The sequence below is a fragment of the Marmota marmota genome, unplaced genomic scaffold (assembly GCF_001458135.2).
Source record: "Marmota marmota marmota unplaced genomic scaffold, marMar, whole genome shotgun sequence".
Classification (NCBI taxonomy): Eukaryota; Metazoa; Chordata; class Mammalia; order Rodentia; family Sciuridae; genus Marmota; species Marmota marmota.
The window spans coordinates 16,012,831-16,034,463 of NW_026000016.1; the positions used below are offsets into that span (position 1 = coordinate 16,012,831).

Here is a 21,633-nt window from a genome sequence, read left to right on the forward strand (position 1 = left end):
CTGTGAAGCCCACATTCTCATTCTCCAAAGACACACTCAGCCACACACCTACTCATAGGTTAAGCCAGAGGAAGGATACGTGAGAAAACACTATTCACACTTCTGAGTCAGTTTTATCCTAACACCCATAATACTCCCAGACTTTGAACAATCAAAGTTGCAAATTATTCCCAAGTGCAATGACTTCATATGATCGATACGAGTTACAGGACTTGCCACCCACTCTGAGGTCTACTGGAAGCAAGCCAAAGAAAAATATGAGCTCAGATCCATCTTTTTTTGTGGATAGGTTGGGGACTTATTACTACTTCTCCCAAGTTTGATCAGGCTTCATAAAATTAACTTTTCCATTTTCCATCATCTGCCTATTTCTTATGTGGGTAAGCAGCCAAATCCAGCTAGTCAGTATGCAGACAAGGTCTGAATGGCAACAGACTTTTCCAACATTTTTTAATGGTCCTAAGACAAATACAATTTTGAGCTTAGGGCCTTCTTCGATGTATACTACTATATTGAGAAAATTGAACATCAGATACAGAAAAGCTCTACCATATTTATTACACTCCACTAAAGCAGTTTCCATGTGCTACAATCAGAGATAAAGACAGGCAGACAGATGAACACAGAGTATTCAAAATTTAGCAAAAAATGTAGTTATACGGGGGGCAATTCTTTCCTTTTCTCTTATGTCCTGTGGTCCATAGGAAAAGCACTCCTATAAGGTGGGGCTCTGTGAGCCTGTGAAGAACACTTACAAGCAAATTATGGAGACTTTTAGTGTATTTAAAGGGGAAGATGTTTTCCATGTGTTGCTAGACTCCAATGCACAGAAAACAGGAGAAGGAAGTATCTGAGTAAAAGAGGCCAAGCTTACTTCCTATTACACATTAGCAATGTGTTAAGATTCTCTGGTGTGTTTATATCACAGAACATAGAAGAGAGTAATGGGAGATGAGTTAGCTGCTATAGTCAGTAATCACCTCGGCCACTATTTTGGATGAAAGTTGTCTGGCTCTCGAATGTCACTTTCCTCATTCACTGGTACCTGAGTAGCCTCCCAGGACAGATCAACCTCTGTAGAGCCTTTCCTCCAAGGTTGATGAGTTTTCACAGATCTCAAAGTGCTTGGAGACTAGGAATGGAAATGAACCTCTGTGTGAATGCCAGAATGCTAGACAGAATATACTTCAGGACCGTAAGAACGTAGTAGGCGAGTATGACAGTTCAGAGGGAGGAGTGTGCAAAGCTGTGTGGTAGCAGAGCACGTACAGAAGAGGAAAAGGAGCTTACGCTGTCAGTAAAAGATAAATCTGTAAAGATCTCTGAGGTAAGTGCCTAAGATAAAACCTTATTTCATGACAGGGAACACATAATGGTTGAGGAGGAGGAAACGAGTGTTGCAAGGGAAAGGAAAAGCCATGATCAATCACATCAAGACAGAAATGTATGGAGCAAGTTCAGAGACTCATTCAGCAAGAGAAATAGTGGATGAAGAACAGTGATTTAAAGATTAGTGATTCTCCATCGGGAATTACCCTAAGTAATTTACATGCAACATCTTGCTCAGCTTTGTTATAAAGTAATTACCAGAATAAGTCGAGAATAATCACCACTGCCACTTTACAAATGGAAATGCAGATTTACTGTAGTCAACTGGCCAATGTGCCTAGAAAGGGAGATTAGTTAGCACTCCTCAGACATCCTGAGAGCCTTCTTTTGAAGAAAACTATGAGAGATAAGGTTGTAAAGGAGAGTTGAAGGTTGAAATCATGAACCCTAATCTAAAGATAAGATACAGAAGCCATAGAGGATGAATATTACCAAAGTTGAGCTTTGGAAAGTCAAAAGCTGCCCCGGAAACTTTTTAAAACTAGGTGTTTCACTTATTTACTTGATTCACCTACCAAAAGGGTGGAGGGAAAAGTGCTTAGTTATTTCTGAGTCAGTATCTTTAAAGGGCTCGTTTCATCCCCAAACCTCCAGACTCATTTTAGTCACCCAGAAAATTGAAATGAACTTTTCTAAATGACCGAGAATCCTAAACCCAGAAGCAGTGTAGGATTAGTGGGGGGCTAAGAGCTGGGTTCAACCAACAAGATAGTAAACAGGTGTTGGGGTTTATATTTCACACAAAGAGGTAAGAAACTGCATTTGGAGCCATCCAACCTTCCCACTATAGGAAATTGTAGGCATATCAATTTTATATGGGAAAAGATACTGTACACTAAAGACTTATGTTTTGACAGAAGGATGGAAAACCGGAAGAGTGAAGTCTTGTTGAAGCCTCCTCCAGCCTACTTTGCTCATTGCTTCCTCAAAAATACTGAGATTGGGTGGGAGGCCCTCTCCCACAAAAGAAATCCATGTGGCTGTGCCTTTCAAGTTCTATAATGACCAGGAGTAAAGCTGTTATATCACCATCTCACCCAACTGAACAGGACACCAAGGGTCACGTGTAGAGAGCTCAGTCCTAAGCCTAAGCAACTAACAGAATGAAAGTGTCACTTACTAAAATGGAAAAAAAAAAAAAAAACTGAGAAGGAAGAGAAGTTCAGTTTAGTTGCATTATGTTTGAGATGAATACTAGCAATAAGATGGAGATGTGAAATAGTAGTTGGATATGTAAGTCAAGAATCTAGGAGAGAGATGGATGTTAAAGATATACATCTGGAAATCATCAGCACTGGATGCACTTAAAACCATGGATAGCTATGATCATTACTGAGAGAGCAAGCATAGATAAGGGACTGTGGCCCAAGAATAGACTCAGAAATTCAAGGTAAGTGATCAGCAAGGGACAAGAAAGTAGGAGAAAAAACAATAGAATATAAGCCCAAAGAAGCCAAGAAAAGGAAGTGTTTCAAGAATGAGGACATAGAGAACAGCATATGATGTGGCTGAAATACTGCATAAGATGAAGGCATATTTGAGCTCTCCCAAATGTATTAATTTCCTTGGTTTTAATATAGTATCTAAAGAATGCATAGCAGGTTTTACTGATACACCAGAACTCAATTACTCATTCTCAATATTTAAAATTATCGAAATGGGCTTTTTACTAATTGCCATCTTCACTTATAGTTTGTACATAAGGTACAGATCTAATTGTAGGATTCTAAAGGTGCCTGCAACTCATCCCAAAGACATGTTAATTACCATCCATCAAGAGCTGTCACTGGCTGAATATCTACTGAGCTATAAGCTCTTTGAGGGTGGAAATGTGCCTAATATGTTCAAACATATAGTTCTAGAACTTAATAGATGTTTAATGTTTACTAGATTTTCAAAAATATTGGTTAATAGCATAATTTAATCAATCACTGGCATAAGAACTAAAGGGAGATTAGTTACCACTCCTGTTTGACTTACTGCAAAGAGGCAGCCAGCAATTCAGCACTATCACGGACAGGTGTAGAACATCTCTACTAATGGAACTACATCACTGTCTGGCTCCCAAGGCTTTCAGTACTCATAGTATTTACTATGAATTAAATCTTCACATGCACGTGATTCACTACCACATAGATTCAGATGGACAAAAGGTGACCTACAGTCTCTCCCAACAAAGTAATTGTGAATGCAAAGTCTAAAAATACACAGATCTGGCACATGTTTATTCAGCTTTTTCATTTTTGTGACCAAAAGCCCTCACAAAAACAATTTTAGAGGAGGAAAAGTTTATTTGGCACTCACAGTTTCAGAGGTTTCAGTCCATAACTGGGCTTGAGGTGAAGCAGAATATCATGACAGAAGGGTGTGAGAGAGGAAAGCAGCTCAGGACATCACACCAGACAGCAGAGAGAAAGAGAGACTCCCCTCACCATGGACAGAACATCTACCCCAAAGGCACGCCCTCAATGACCCATCTACTCCAGCCACACCCTACCTGCCTAAAGTTACCACCCAATTAATCCCCATCAAGGGATTAATGCACTGATTAGGGTTAGGCCCTCATTTCACCTCTAAACTTTTTTGCAGTCTTACATGAGCTTTTGGAGACACCTCATATCTAAAACATAACAGCATATTAATTCAATTTCCACCAAATTCCATCAGATGTAATTTGTCAAAAGTTTTCACTAATATGGTGGGTTATTAGCATTAGAGTAAGCAGTCAGATAGATACAGGTGAGAATGGCAAGAGCCATATCAAACCACTTTTTGTGGTTTTGGATATATGCTGTTATGCCCTCAAGGTTTTACTGGTGTGTTTAACTTCTCCATTAAGAGGAGTATACAAGAAAAAACTACCTTCCTTTTTCCTCACAAAAGAGTTAGATATGTGCAGTACCTAATTATTGTGTGACTTGGACTTCATTATAATATCATTTACATTGCAGTTTTTATCCCCTTCTGGACTTTTGGAAAATTGATAGGATATTTTCAAGATGGCTGACCCTGCACAGGTGCATCTCAAGACCCAAAGGGGGGAGAAGAAAAATCAGGAAGTAGAACAAAAAGGACCACCCACTATTAAATAAATATGAGAGAAAGGAATTGCATTAGATAAAAACCAAAATTGTGAGGAAAGAATGCTCACCACCTCTTGGCGAAGCTCACTCCACCTCCTTTAGAGTGTGCTATACTTCTGCTTTGCTAAAAAAAAAAAAAAAAACTGCTCCTTCTTAAACTGCGTGAATCAAGTCTGAGTATCTTAATTGAAATCTTTTTTTTTTTTTTTTTTTTTTTGGAGACAGGAAATGAGGACTTCCCCTCCCCCTACTTCCTGCCCTATAAAACTGTGTGGCCAGTTTTAGTGACAGTACTGGAAAATTATATATATAATCATACTCATAAAATCTAATTTCATAACATGCAATGTTAACTAAAAATCAATGAGAAATGAGAAAACAAAATGTTATGTGGTCCTATGTAATTAATGTGCTCCAAGGATGAGACTGATCCAAATCATCAGTGGAATCTTTGGTAAATACAGAAAGTGGAAGATAAATCGAGTATAACATAAAGTGTGTGTGTGTATGTTGTGTATGTTATAGTCACCACTGAAATAATAATGATCAGACTATATTGCTGAATGGAATACCTTGAGATTATTTCATGGCAAAGTGTAATGTTGATAAAAAGATCTGTAGACAACAACTGTGGGACAATGATTCTAAGTAGAGAAGAAGATTTCTATTCCTGTACTTACTTTTCTTTCTCCGCCCCCCTACCCCCTCCCCACCCCCTACTCCCCACCCCACCCCCACCCCGCACTGTGCAACCCTCTTCAGTGCCAGCAGACTACAGGCAGAGGCCAGGAAATGGTGCGGGGGCCACAGTTTGCTCTGGCATGGGACACTATGAGAGACCCAGGGAGACGGGCCTGCCATAAATCCAAACCTATGCATCTTATTTTTCTTAATAGTATCATATTCTTTAACAAGGGGAACTGAACTGTAGAAAGAGCATTAGATTGGGAGTCAAAGGACATGGAGTCAAACTTGAATGTGCCCTTTCCAAGGTCATCTTTCTAAAGGGAAGTAAAGAGGTCAAGTGAAAGAAGTCAATCTGGAAAAGAAGTCAACCAAAGTATGGTTCCAACTATGACATTCTAGAAAAAGCAAAACTATTGTGACAATAAAATGATCAGTGTTTGCTAAAGGTTAGGAGGCAGGGAAAGATGAATAGGTGGAGCATAGAGAATTTTTAAGGCAGTGAAAGAGGATTCATATACTTCAAAAATTTGTACAAACCCAGAGAATGTACAACATTAAGAATAAATACTTGATCTCACTCTAGTCAGAATAGCAGCTATTATGAAGACAAACAACAATAGGTGTTGGCGAGGATGTGTGGGGAAAGGTACACTCATATACTGCTGGTGGGGCTGCAAATTGGTGTAGCCAATATGGAAAGCAGTATGGAGATTTCTTGGAAAATTGGGAATGAAACCACCATTTGACCGAGCTATCCCTCTCCTCGGTCTATATCCAAAAGACTTAAAAACAGCATACTACAGAGACACAGCCACACTGATGTTTATAGGAGCACAATTCACAATAGCTAAACTGTGGAACCAACCTAGATGCCTTTCAATAGATGAATGAATTAAAAAATGTGGCATATGTACACAATGGAATATTGCTCAGCAATAAAAGAGAATAAAATCATGGCATTTGCAGGTAAATGGATGGAGTTAGAGAAGATAATGCTAAGTGAAATTAGCCAATCCCAAAAAACCAAATACCAAATGCTTTGTCTGATATAAGGAGGCTGATTTATAGTGGGTTAGGGAGAGGGAGCATGGAAGGAATGGACGAACCCTAGAGAGGACAGAGGGTTGGGAGGGGAAGGAAGTGGGTATGGGGTTAGAAATGATGGTGGAATATAATGAATATTATTATCCAAAATACATGTATGAAGACACAGGTTGGTGTGAATATACTTTGTATACAACCAGAGATATGAAAATTGTGCTCGATATGTGTAATGAGAATTGTAATGCATTCTGCTGTCATATATAAATAAAAAAATTACTAAGAAAGGAATGAATTACTGATACATGCTGCAAAATGGTTAAGTCAAAGAAGCCAAATATTGTGGGATTCCACTTATGTGAAAAGTCCAGAATTGGCAAATTTATATAGAGAGACAGCATATTAGTAATTATTTAGGGGTCTTAAGGTGAGAAGATAAGGATTGACTGCTAAAGTGTATGGAAATTCTTTTAGGAAGTTAAAAATGCTCTAAAATTAGATTTTTGTGATTGTTGTACAATACTGTGAATACATTAAAAACATTGAATTATACAATTTAAATAGGTGAATCATGGGTAAATTATATTTTAATAAAGCTGTCTTTTAAAAAAAGAATAAATACTATTGTAAACTATGGACCTTAGGTTATCATGATGCCTAGATTAATTAATTGAGCAAATTACTATTATTTTGTTAGCAATTCTACTATTCTGATGAGATTTGTTGACAATGAGAGGGGCTGCACATACATGAGAGCAAGGGTACATGGAAAATATCTGTACCAAAAAGGAATAGTATCTCTGGCCTTGAATAAGAAGTGTACAGATAAAACACATAAGGGTCTAGCACAGAGTCTACCAATAGTTGATGATCAATAAGTAAATGCTATTACTGCATCTTATTTCTTAGCCTACTGCAGATCAAACACTGCTAATTAGAATGAAATGTCAGAGCCACTACAAGTCACAGTGGTGGTGGCACAATGTTACAGAGGAATATAGAAGAAAGACAGAAATGCAGCAAGAAAATTCAAAATATGTGTTGTTCTGAGACTATGTGGTAGGGGAGAAAACAGGACTCTGTATTTTAACAGTACATAGCATTACTATCAATGATGCAATGTAAAAAACAAAACAGGGGCACTGGGCTAAGAAAAGTTAGGTTGAATTCCTGCTCTCCCCGCTTCCCACTTTAATTTAGAACCTTTACTAACTCCCTTCATGTCCCTGAACTGGATCCCATTATCAGTACCAGCAACAGGCCCCACTACTCTGTTCCACAGCAGCAAAAAGGATGAGGGTCTCTCTGACCTGGCCCATCCAGTTGTAAATAACTTAGTAGATCTCATAGAAACCCAAAGAACAGTAAATAACACTTCATTTGTTACAACTGAAAATGATCAGTCTCTTTCAACCATAAAAATGAAGACAATACACACCTCAAAAGGCAACAGAGAGAACTGAATGAAGTAATGCACACAAAGCTTTAGCACAGCCCCATAAATGCTACTGTGTATATAAATACTTTCTAAATTGACAGCTGACACTCTCAAGTGTCATCATGGAGCTACACTTGCTGCTATTCTTACCTTGCTATTGTGTCTCTGTTCTGCACACTGAGCAGAATTCTATTCCATTCCTGAGCATTACCTATGCCAGGTCTTGTGAGTGAGCTGCTTCTTAACAAAGCATTTGACACATATGGGCTCTCATAAACATCTTCTGAAAGAAAGAATGGATAAATACACACGTATCTCTCCCTTGCCTCCATTCATTTGCTTCATTTTAGCAACCCTTTTTTAGGTCTGGATCCTGTTTAATGCTTGTTGGTCCCTTATCCAGAGCCTGAAGCCCACACTCAGCAGTGAGTCTGGTAGCTGGGTCCTTTTTCTCATTGAAGATCATCCAATTAACATTTTCTTTCCTGCCTGGACATACAGGTATACCATGTCCCAGATTCTTAGCCTTTGGATGTCATTAATGTACTATTATACTATTTTACTATTTCTTCTTGAAACCTCTATTAGTAGTTATTTCCCTGGATTAATAATTGTAGTACAATTTGGGTGTCTGTCTACCTGTGGCACTTGATTTCTGCTATCAATACCTACAAAAGGCTCAGCTCCGTCACCATATTCTGCATATCAGCAGCCACAACTAAGATCATTTGGAGCTGGTCCACCCAATTGCAAATAATTAAATAGGCTCTGTAGATACCTGAGGTACAATAAATCATGCTCCATTTGTCACAATTGTGGTGACTTCTGGAATTCAGTCTAGGTGTATCTGGAAGATAGATGGGTCAGGCTTGCAAGAAATAATCTGCCTATGTATTAAGAATTCTCCTGGAGAAAAAATTTTTCCCAAGAAAAAAAGAATTAAAATGAGTCAAGTACAAAATTTAGACTGCATTAAAGAGGAAGGATTCCATGAGTTCAAATATGTTCTCTGGTCCAGGTCTTTCATATGTTCCTATCTGAGTTCTAAAAAGGAAGTGGGAAGAAGAGGTTATATGTAGAAAAACACTGGAAAATGTAGGAGAACCACATGGGCACCATGTGGAAAAGAGAACAGTAAGAGGGATTTTCATTGTACTTGGCACACAAAGGATATCAGAGAATCTCGCATCTCTTAGGAATCTATAGAACAAGACACCTTGGTTGTCTTACTCTCAGAAAAGATGCAGCAATAGCTAAAAGAAGTAAGAGTGGCACCCCATAGAAGCAGTTGGACAGAACAGAAGAACAGAAAATTACCCATTGATAGCAGGTCACTCACTTATGGGTCCTGGAAATACCAGTGAAGTACTTCCAAGCAGGGGTTATACCAGAAAAACCAATGATGATGATGATGATGAAGGTGATGATAGTAATAATAATGATTTTTCCTATATCATTTGGGTACTGTACTCAAAGATGGTAAACAGTCTGATTAATAAATCAGCAAAAGAATGCAGAGTGAAGTATTTTGCTAGGGATTATGATTCTACAATTATGAGTAAGACCAAGAGTCAAGAAAAACTTAAATTATCTAGCCACTTTGTTGGAGATAGCAGAAAAAAACATATATTCATTTAGTCATCTATTTATTTTAAAAATCACCCCTAAGAACATAACTACATATCAGGTTACTATAACAAGAAACAGATGATTCAGTTCTTAGAGGAAATCTCACATATATTTCAAATATAGTAGTATTTTATGTGCTATGACAGAGACATGAAGTGATATGGGAGCTTGGATCTATCTACTTCATAGAAGTTTGGTTGAAAACATGACTTTTGGAGTGGACATTCTCAGGCAAAATAAAAGAGGAAAATATACACTGTGAAGAAGAATTTTTCAGGGTTCTAAAGTAAGTGCATGAGAAAAAAAATCAGGTACAGTTAAATTTATCCTTGTATATCCCTAAAATAATCCATGAAGTTTACATGGATTTTTGTGCAGAATTCTATACTTTAAAGTTTGAGGACCACTAAGCTAACCTGAAGGACAGAACAAAAGAATCTGTGTCAACATGGTTTATGCATGAAAACATTATGCATTTGAGAGAAGTTCTTAAGGAGGAATATGCGGGGCTGGGGATGTGGCTCAAGTGGTAGCACGCTCGCCTGGCATGCGTGCAGCCCGGGTTCGATCCTCAGCACCACATACAAACAAAGATGTTGTGTCTGCCAATAACTAAAAAATAAATATTAAAAAATTCTCTCTCTCTATCTCTCTCTCTCTCTCTAAAAAAAAAAAAGGAGGAGAATCTATTGTTTCTACTTGCTAGAAGGATTCACTCCAAATTATCAAAATTTATATTATAAACAGAGTTTCAAAATTCATGAAACAAAATAATAGCCCTGAATGGAGAAATAGAAAAATTCATAATGATAGTTGGTGGCTTCAACACTTCTCTCTTTGTAATCCAAAGAGGAAATAGAAAAGTAAGGGTATAGAAGACCTGACCTAACTGATATTTATAGAACATTCCAGCAGATACACATTATTTTCAAGCACATTTGTAACAATCAGCAACCTAGACCAAATTTCAACTCTTAAATCAAATCTTAATAAATCATGAAAATTAGAGCCATGTAGATTATGTTCTCAGAGGACCATACCAGGATAAATGAGATCTCAACAACAGAAAGATAGCTGGGAATTTTCCAAATGTTTTAAAATTTAAAACATTCTTCTAAAATCACAATGAAAATTAGAGAATATTTTGAACTGAATGAAAATGGAAACACAAGATACAAAATAATCTAGGATGCATCCAAGACATAGCATAAGGCAAAGTCATAGCATTAAATACCTAACTCAAAAAAGAATATCTAGATTTTCATCCGTAGAAACTCAGGGGAAAAAAGCAAATGAAATTCAGAAAAATAGAAAGAAATTAAGTTAACTGGAGCAATCAATGAAATTGGATGAAGAAAACCAATAGAGGAAATAAAAAAAAAAATTCATGAAAAAAGAATACCACTCAGAAATAAAAATGGATGAGATAATTATACATTCAACATCGTGGATGCATTTTGAAAGTGATGTACCAAGTGTAAGAAACCAGATCCAAAGATGTACTGTATGATTCCATTTATATGACATTCTAAAAAAGGCAAAAATATAAGGACAGAAACTAGATCAAAGGTTGCTTGGGACTGAGAGTGGGGAAAAGTATTTACTGTATAAGAATGGCATTAAAAAAAACTTTCTGGGTGATAGAAGAGCTCTGTATCTTGAACATGTTGGTGGTTACACAATTGTATCATATTTGACAAAACTCATAGAACTGAAGCAAAAAAAATTAATGTAAATTGAAAACCAAAACATTTTCAATGACCTTGATATATGTAGAAAGACACTGGAAAATATAGATTTTATAAACATGGGCACCACGTGGAAAATAGCACATTAATGAGAGAGGAGTTTCACTGTACTTGGCATACAAAGGACGTCAGAGAACCTGACATCTCTTAAGCATCTATAGAACAAACACACACTGTTTTGTTTTTTTGTCTATTGGTTTGAGATTAGATAAAACAGTGGAGTTTTATCATTGTAAAGGTCAGGCTGTAAAGTTAACTATAAGTACAATGTAGGAATTATGAAGTTTTCCTATACAGAGCAAAGGAGAAAATAAAAGAATAAAGATGAGTATTTCAGACCGACATCAGTAAAACTTGCTCAATTAAAAACTGGTAGCATGTTTTTTAAATGTTTAACAGTTTTATTGAGCTATAATTTAAAATTTATCCTGTGTAAGTGCCCAATGTAATTATTTTAAGAAAAAAGGTAATGTATAACGATCACCACAGTACAAATTTAGAACTCTTTCATTACCACAACAGGTTTCTTTCTGCTTATTCGCAATCAGTCTCTGCTCCATCCCACCCCTAGTCCCAAACAACTACAAGTATGCTTTGTGCTGTCAATAAATTTGTCTTTCCCAAAGTTATCATATAAATGAATTATATATGATCTTTAATGTCTGCCTCATTTCATTTAATTTAATGTTTTCTGAGGTTTTCCCACATTTTCAAGTATCTGTATTATTTCATTTTATTTTTTTTTTCAAACAGAATTTTAGTGCCATAGTGTGCCACATTTTCTTTATCTATTCACCAGTTGATGGACATTTGAACTATTTTCAATTTTTATATTTTATGAATAATACTTCTGCAAATATTCAAGTCCAATATTTTTGTGGATATATATTTTGTAGATATGTAGGAGTAAAATTGTTTACCTCTGGTTAATTATATGAACTTTGTAAGAAATTGCCAAATTGTTTTTCAAAGTGTCTGTGAATTTAACATTTCCACAAGCAAACATGAAAGTTATAATTTCTTCACATCCTTACCAACACTTAGTACTATTTGTTTTTTATTATAGCCATTCTAAATATTTGTGTATAGTGGTCATCTCTGTATATCTAATTACATTTTACTAATGAGTAATCATATTGAACATTCTTTCATATTTTTGCCATGTTTGCATCTCTACAGTGAAAAAGTCTGTTCAAACTTTGGCCCATTTTATTAAATTATTTATTACATTGTATTACAATTTATTTCTTACTTGTAATAACTTTTATAGACACTAGATAAAAATCCCTTATCAGATATATATGATTTGCTTGTATTTTTCTCCCAGTATGCAGCTTGTTTTTTAAAATTTTCTTAATAATTTCTTTAGAAATGGAAACTCTTTAAGTTTTGATTCAGTCAAATTTATCAACGGATGCAAAATACCACAAGATCCATCATTTAAAATAAATTTTGCTAACATTTTAATCTGCTTATTATGTCTCTTCTTAAACCACCTTTTTTCTCAAATTCCATTTCCTTATTATGCTTCTCATCTAGCACTAGCATGTGGCTATGACTATGATCTCCTGCTGGATGAGACAGAGAGCAGATAGATGATGTATCTCCTGGTCTTTTGCATCAACTCTTCATTTGCCAAGTAACATGATTCATTCATATTATTCACAGAGAAACTTAGGCTTCTTTAATATCTGCATCCTACAGACTTATCCAGAATGCTGAAGGAGAATGAATTGTCTAGTGGGGAGCTGAGAAAGTTGTGACACAGTTGGTTTCAATACAAAAGAAAAACCGGTATAAAGTTGCATCTTTTTAAATGAATAAAGGAAGAGTAGATGTTATAAAGAAGTGAAGAAGAGGAAAACAAAAAATAAATACGAGAGTTTGTAGTATAGCATAAAATTTCAACTTAGGATCGTACTAGAAGTAAGACACTATCCTTGAGATCATTGCCATGACAATCTTAGGAGGCAGAGCTCACTTACAGAGTAGGAGAATGAGGTTTGGAAGGATAAATGAGTTGTCCAAGGCACTATTTCTAGAGGGGAAGCTAAGATTCAAACTCTTAGAGATTGTCTAATTTTCCACAAGTACAACTTTCAGGAAGAAAAATCCTTAATGTAAAACTCTATTTTGGGGAAAAGAGATCTTTACAGAAAGAATTTCAACTGTATGGAATAACTGATGTCTCTTTTCAGTCTCTGTTCTATAGGTGGCACAACTCAATAAAGGTGGAATGCCAAAATTAAAATCTTTTAGATCTATTCTGACTGTCCCATTTCAGGGATGGAAAGTGACTTTACAATGAAATTAACATTAGCCCAGTGCACACTGCCATCTATCTTATCTCTCTTGCTTCATTTCTCAAAAAGGAAAGCTGGAGTGAGTTTCGGTGGGTATCTTTACCTTTAGGCCTCTTGTTTTTTGTTTGTTTTGGTTTGGGGGGGTTTTTTGGTCTTCATCTAGTAAAGGGATCATTTAGTTTAATTCCATTATTGAATTTAGTGTTAGATTCAGGATACAATGTCACAAAAATCTCCTGAGCTTATCACATTATACTATCTGAAGACAAAGTTATATTTTTATCTTACTTCTATGATGTAATTTCAATTATACTCCCTTTATTTCACTCATTTTCAAAAAAAAAAATAAGCAGGCCTTAAGCAATTATGCAGAAAGTTATTCACAAGTTAATATGTTAATTATTGATCACTGATTTACTTTTTTAAATAGTTTGTAGACTTTTAGAAAAAAATAAAATAAACATGAAATATATACCAGAATAAAAATGGAACTCCAATTATGACATTTTTATCTTTAAAAGGATGTTAAAACATGGTCATATAAAAATAATAAAATTTTCTATTTTTAACTCATGGAAATTTATTTAAGGATTTTATTATCATTGGTTTATTTATCCTCACAAGTATTACAAAGAAAACACATTTAATATTATAAACTGATGACAAAAATAATAAGAATCACTTTGGTGGTAGTGTTGGAAAAGTCTTCGGACTGATATTAACACACTTCTATAGTTCTATGACAACATTTATTTTGGGACTTTAAAATATAAATTAAACACTCCATAAATGTATTTACCTATTTAAGAAGAGAAGTAATAATACTCTCTTCCTATTACCACCTCAAAGAAATTAGATAAAGACATGTACACATACACTGAATGGTTTAGAAATTCAACAGAAATTCATACTATCAACCAAAATAGTAGGAATGTACCTCATATACAAATTCTAATTTGTATCTCTTGTGTTTCCTCCAGGATGAAGAAACAAAACAGAAATATCTGTTATTTCCTCATTCCAAACCAAGTAGCAGGGTTTTATGATTGTATCATCTACATCAGCTATGTATCCAACTGCCAAAACTATTAAGGGAAGCCCGTTTCAACAGGTTCAGTACTGTGCTAGTGTTGTGGAGGATATGGGAAAGGTATACAAAAGACATGCCCTCCCTGTCCAAGGGGCCCAGTCTAGCTGGGGAAATAAACTTAACTCCCACACACACACAAAAAAAAACTGGAAATGGTATGTAATAACTAAGTGGAAACCATTTAGGTCAAGAGAACTGGTCAGCAAGTAGTTGAATTAGTCAAGTTATTCATGAGTTCAGGTTTTTTGCCCTGCAAATCATTTATTTACACTTTAATTGGGATTTTAATTGGGATTTTTATTTTGAGGTACTTGTTAATTCATAAGCACTTGTTAAATAAAAAAAAAGATACAGATTCTGTGTATCTTTTACTTAGTTTCCCACAAATGTAACCTTGCAAAACTAGAGTATGATCTCACATGTGGGATATTGGCATTGAAACATAAAAGGCACAGCACACTTCCATCAACACAAGGATTCCTCACATTGTCCTTTTTTAACCACACCCAGTTCTCTTCCTCAGCCCCATCCCCCTGTTCAACATCCCCCTGGCAACCATAGACCCATTTCTATAATTTTGTCATTTCAAGAATGTTATGTATGGGCTGGGGCTGTAGCTCAGTGACAAAGCACTTGCCTAGCATGTGTGAGACACTGGGTTTGATCCTCAGCACCACATAAAAATTAACAAATAAAATAAAGGCATTCTATCCATCTACAACTACATAAAAAAATTTTAAAGAATATTATGTAAATGGAATTATACAGTTTTCTTTTGAATTTTTTTTAACTTGACATAACTCTCTGGAGAGCCATCCACACTGTTGTTTAAATCAATCATTTGTTTTTTCCATTATATGGATGTGCCAGCACTTAACTGTTTACCCACTGAAGGACAGCTGGATGGTTTCCCATTTTAGGTTGTTATGCATAAAGCTGCCATAACAAAGGGAAAAAAAGAGGGTTCTTTGAAAAGACTAATATAATTGGTAAATGCTTGGCTATGCAGATCATGGAGAAGAAAGAAAAAGAAAAAAGACATTTTAAAAATAAGAACACATTATTACAAATTCTATGTTAAAAAGGTAACAGCAATGTGTTAATGCATTTGAAAATTTAGAGAAAATTGATAAATTTCTAGAAAAAAATACATATTAACTCAAGTGACACAAGAAAACATAAAAATCTGAATAATAAGTAATTCCATATTTAAGAAAGAAACCAAATTTCTACTTTAAAACTTTTAAACAGAAAATATGCAACCCAAATAATTTTGATGGTAAATTTTACCACACATGTAAATAAAACAATAATACCTATCTTACACAAGAAGTTTCAGGAAACAAGGAAGGGAAAAAAGGGAACATTTTCCCGCTTTTCAATGAGGCTAATTAGCATAATCTTCATACCAAACCCGACAAGGATTTTACAAAAGAAATCAAAGATAAAGCATGGTCATAAACACAGATGAAAATACTAAATATATTTTTTGCTAGCCAAACCCATTAATATAGAAAAAGAATACTGCATTACAAATTAGTTTAGATTCATTCCTTCCATGAATAGAAAATTGGCTTAACCTGTAAAACCAATTAATTGTTCTCTTCAGCATATGAAGAGAATAAAAGGGAAAATTGTCTCAAGAAATGTAAAATAGTCACCTGTTAAAGTCAATATTTATTCATGGTAAAAACAAACCAAGAATAGAAGGCAATTTTCTTTATTCAAAGAGTATAAAAATCTTCTAGCTAATATCACAATGAAGAGTAAAATATTAAAAACTTTCCCTCTAAACTCAAAACTGAAACAAAGATGTCACTACCATTTTGTATAGAAAGTCCCAGCCAGCATAATAAGAAAAGGCCATTAAAAGTATGAGGGTTTTAATGGGAAAAATATTGTCACGATTTGCAGAAAATATGACTGTGCACATGGAAAATCCAAAAGAACCAAATACCACAATATAATGTAATATTGATATTCCTTCCTTTCCCTTCCTCTCTCTACTATCACAGTAACAAATCCAGGGTCCCTGTGCTTGAGTCAGCTTCTGGTTTCACAATCCTGTCTAGTTGATCTATATCTACACATCCTTTTCTCAGAACTTTTAAAAATTACTATTTAAGGTAGGCTGCACTACAAATTACTTAAGTATTTCTCTTGTAATGGAGCATTTCTGAAGTTTTTCACTCACCAATAATCCTGCAAAGCACAGGCTAGTGCCCAAAATATTTCCTAAATTTGGAACATTTCATTAATAGTAAATATCAGGATCTGGGGTTGTGACTCAGTGGGAGAGCATTCGCCTAGCATGTTCGAGGCCCTGGGTTCAATCCTCAGCACCACATTAAAATAAAGGTATTGTGTCCAACTATAACTAAAAAATAAATATTTTTTAAAAAACAGTAAATATCAAAACCAGAATTACCAGCAAGAGGCATTAACATCTGAGGCTCTTAATATACTGCTAGATTTGTTTTAGAAATAACTGGTACAAATTTACATTTCTATCTATCAAATTCCAGTTTAGCCATTGCACTCAATTCTTGTTAGCCACTGCTTCCCATCTTTGTTAATAAGTAAAAATTAGAATTTCTTAATGGTTTTTTCCACATGATTATGAATCATGAATTTTTATTTGTTTGATAGTATGCTTGTTCCTGTCAATTGCCAATTTTATAACACTGAACTCTTTAGAGTAAAATAATAACTTTTTATCAGTCCTATTTGTATCAAATTTTCCCTCTAAAATTTTTTATGGAAAGGACACATAAAACTAAACTCTGTCTGAGGGCATATAAAGGGCAGATAAAACACAACTACTACATCTTATATCTCTTCTAAGATTAAAAGTTTATTCTCTTTGAAGAGGTTTTATAAATATCCTCTCTTCTATAAATGATTTAAACTTTTGAAATGATGATTCAGACCTTTTGAAGTTTATTTTTATTTATCACAAAATGAAAATTCAAACTGACTTGGATATTTTTAACAAACAAGAATATTTTAGCAATCAAGTATCTATAATTTTTGTTTAAAAGCTAAACAGAATGCAGTGGGGATAGAGATTTCTTTGCTGAGAAGCTGCTCTGTAAGACTGAACACCTGGCTACTGGAATTACAACCAAACACTCATACTTGTTTGGAGTGATAGATGATAGCTCACCAGGCATTTTATCCAATAAATACTTTTTCAATCTATTTCAGTTTCAAAAATAGAGTATCAGAGATGAGTCATAAATTTGAGCAGCTTTTCCCACTTCAGTAGAGCACAATAGGGCATTACTATGTACACAAAGATATGTTTAAATACAATGCTGTTTTATTTAAACTACATTTTTTTCCTCTTACATTCAGAATGAAATGTCAATTTACAAGCAACCTCAACAAAAATTGTTTTGGAAAAACATTTACATTAAAGAAATTCATGTGAAATTGAAATTGATTCCTTTGGATAACTCTTCAACAATTGAGGTGTTACACACTCCATGAAAATCAATGGGAGCCAATCTGAAAATGTAAATTTTTCCTTACCTTTTTAAGCAAACTCGTGAAGGTGCAAAGGAATTAAAATCATTGGGGGCGGGGTAGTGTTTTAAAAGCGGTCAAGTCACACATGGATATTTTTACAGTTTGGGTAGGGAATGGAGTGATACAAACTGGCAACCCCAACAAACAACCATGTGAAATGAAACAATGCTAGTGCAAATGGAATGATAGAACTCTCATCCCCAAACGAAAATAGGCTTTTGCTTTAAGAAGAAAAAAGAAAGGATGATGGCAATCAAGATAATAGCACATACATGCTGTATTTCCCCTGGTGATTCCCAGCCCTTAGATATTAATAAATACAGCTATTCTATTTTTAGCTGACAAGAGTCAATGTCATGATGTTGAAGAACCTCAGTTATGAAAAAGCACTGCTATCATGTAGGAGTCAGAATTGGAGCTCTACTACCCCCTAGCTGTGAGACCTTGGGCAGGTCATGCAATGCATCTAGGAATCAGATCTTGAAAGCAAACTGGGATTGATAGAAGAGGCTTGCCTCCTCTGTTTTATGAAGATTAAATACAATTAAAACAATGTAATAATCCTTAGCATGCAAATATTAAATATATATTATATGGGTTTTATCCAAAAACTTGGCTTCTTCATTTAGGGAAACCACTGAAGTTAGTAAGTCATCCAATGAAGTAAATAAATCATATGCCAAATTTACCACAGTTCTAAGGTGATATGGAACTTTAAAAAACTAATGAGGTTCACCTTAGAAAGTTACTTAAATTTTGGGCTACCACTCTTCCCATAAGATGTTCCTTTTGTCTCTCTTCTGTGATTTTTTTTTAACTTTTCATTGATGCATGTAAGCACAAATATACTTATAAATTTAATATATAGCTCCATGGATTTTCACAGTGAATACCACATGAGATCAATATTCATACCATATTCTTTCCATGACTTCAACAATTTAGAAAGTCTTTCAAATGACACTCAGTTGGGAGTCAGACAACACAGTTTCTCATTCCGGCTCTACCTGAGGTGCTCTGTTTGACTTTAGTTAGGCCCTTCACTGCGTCCCTTGGGTCATAATTTTCCTCATCTGGAAACTAGGAGTGATACATTCCCCACTTGTTCCACAGCAAAGGTCAGGGACATAGCCATAGGCAACCAAATCCCTCTTCCTAAAGCCCCTTCTCTTTTGGCTTCTTTGGCTCTGGACCTTCATGAACTCTGTCCACTCTCCCTGGATCATTGCTTACTTCGTTTCTGCCCCCATTCTAATGTAGACTTTGCCAAAGATTCTAATTCTATCCCGACACCAGCTCTATTTACTTGCACTTTTTCATTCAATCCTTCCCTGGTCAGTTCATCTGATCATGGCAATTCCATAATTATCAGTCATAAATCCCAACCAGGATTATAATTCCCAACTAAAATCAGGATTATAATTCCCAACTATATTCCCCGTCTTTGTACATGTCCATTTCAAGTCTTGTTGATAAATCAGTCTTGACCTACCAAAGCAGGAATTCATCTCCCAAAGTTTTCTACATGTTGTAATCTTGATTCTTTCCAGTCACAGAAATAATAAATCTTGAGGTAGTTTGGAATGTCAAATTCTGTTAATTCTATCACCCACATGTCTTCTGAAATGCCCTTTCTTTTGTTCCTCCTCCTCTTGTCTAACTCATTTCTACATATCCTGCCTTCCCCACTTCAAGAACTCATATCTGGCCTGCAGTTCATCAATCTCGCTGCTGCAATCCATCTTTCATTCTCTAGTAGACTGATTTTCCTAAATGTAAGCCAAATGATGAGAATCCTGCTTCAGTCATCCTACAGAAGATGCAGATTAAAGAAAAAACTCCTTAGCCTGTCAATCAGACCCCTTTACAGACCTATCCACCATGAAATAACACCACCCAAATTACACCAGAGCCTTTTCAGAGTATTCACTGTTTCAATACTACCGTAAATCCACATCTTATCCCATCTGATTTTCTGCCTTTTCTCTCCTCACTAAAATAGTATACATTCTTCGGGGAAGTTTAAATCCCTTCTCTGTTCCTCCCAGGCAGAATAAATCACTCCTTCACTTCAGACCCAACAACTCCTTTTAAAAATACAATATATAAATAAGAACTTAAAAAATAAAACTGCTTTGGGTCTTCTTTGTGCCAGGCATTCTAACAGGCACTTTAAAAAAACTATAATTAATTTAATTCTCATAGAAACTTTTTATTTTAGAAATGAGAAACGTAAGCCATTTAAGATTGATTTATCCCAGATCTTACTGCAGCAGACTAAATATACAGGAGTCATGATCACAACCCAGGACTATAATCTCAGTGTGAATTTTTTTTGTTTTGCAAAGTAATTTCTATGGTTAGTGGTTTACATATCTCCTTAAGACCACTGCCAACTCTTAAAGAGCTGATAATGTGAATAATCTACTTTGGTCTATCTCTTTAACCCTACAAACACACACACAAATATACATGTGCATACACATGAACACATACACACAACCTAGTTGTGTTGCTTCCTCCATAATTTATCTTAGTAAATGCTGAGGAGGTGAATGGATAAATTGCACAGATTCATTCAAAAATACCTATTTAGATCTTATGATAAATGTTAATCACAAAATAATGTTCTCCATACCTCTCCCTATGGAACTTCACAAACATGGAAAACATCAACAACAAAATAAAATCAGTTGGTAGACTTTACTAGTCTAAAAGTAGTTCACTTTTAAGGCAAATATATATTTTCTCCTTCCCCTAGGAAGAAAATAGGTCTCTTCATAAAAATAATAAGGATAATTAATTTGAACTGCAGCACCTAAAACAGAAAGAATCCAGTGGAGAGACGACCCATCCTGAAATGCTTTGTTCTGTACATAGAGCATGTGACCTTGCTGCCTGGAAGATTCTTTACCATTTTTCTGTGATGTTTCTCATTCAAACCCTGGACATAATTACATTCTGACTACCTTCCTCCCATGGATAATGTTAGCATTTTTGGCCAATGTGACTATTTGAGGTACCTTGGCTCCTGTTTCTTTCCAGAACAGGTCCTCTAGTCTCACACTGATGCTGAAAGCACCAAATGCCCCAAACAATATTCTCTCAACAAACCTTTTTCTGCTTAAATCAATTAAAATAAGGCTTAAAATAGAGAATTCTGCCTGATTTAATCCTAATCTCTTGATAAACACATTCAGGGCAATCACCAAACCCATGTTCTACCTCTACAATGCTTAGTTTTTTTTCATTAAAAAAAATTATACATTTGCTCTGTTTTTATTCATTTATTCATTCGTGGCAGGTATATATCTAGATAATGAAGATACAGTAGTGGCAGTAGAAAAGTAGCCCTGACTCTCCTGAAATTTAAAATTCTTTTGGTATTTTTGTTATAGGCAACCAAAGAATAGAACATGTGTAGTCTAGATAAGGAAGTTAATTGGAAACAATTAAAATTTATTTTTCTAAAACATTGCCTAGAGATGAAGCTTCACAGGAGATACTATTTATCTTTCAAATGATCAACAATCTAAACATGTAGGTTAAATGTCAAATATTACCAAAAGTAAAGATTATACAAACTTTCCAGTATGTTAGACTATAATTTTAAAAAATCTATAGAAAGAAAGAGCCAAAATGATGGAAACAATATATATATATATATATATATATATATATATATATATATATA

The 21,633-nt window shown here is 35.0% G+C and overlaps 1 protein-coding gene and 1 non-coding gene across 5 annotated transcripts in view; both read right to left on the minus strand.

The window, feature by feature from the left end:
* Window positions 1-21,633, minus strand: part of Rgs7 (regulator of G protein signaling 7) — a 460,451-nt gene that overhangs the window by 302,896 nt on the left and 135,922 nt on the right. The gene's annotated exons all lie outside the window — the stretch shown is intronic.
* LOC125618596 lies at window positions 5,215-5,349 on the minus strand. Its single transcript, XR_007349933.1, has one exon. It is a non-coding gene; the product is annotated as a small nucleolar RNA SNORA42/SNORA80 family (small nucleolar RNA).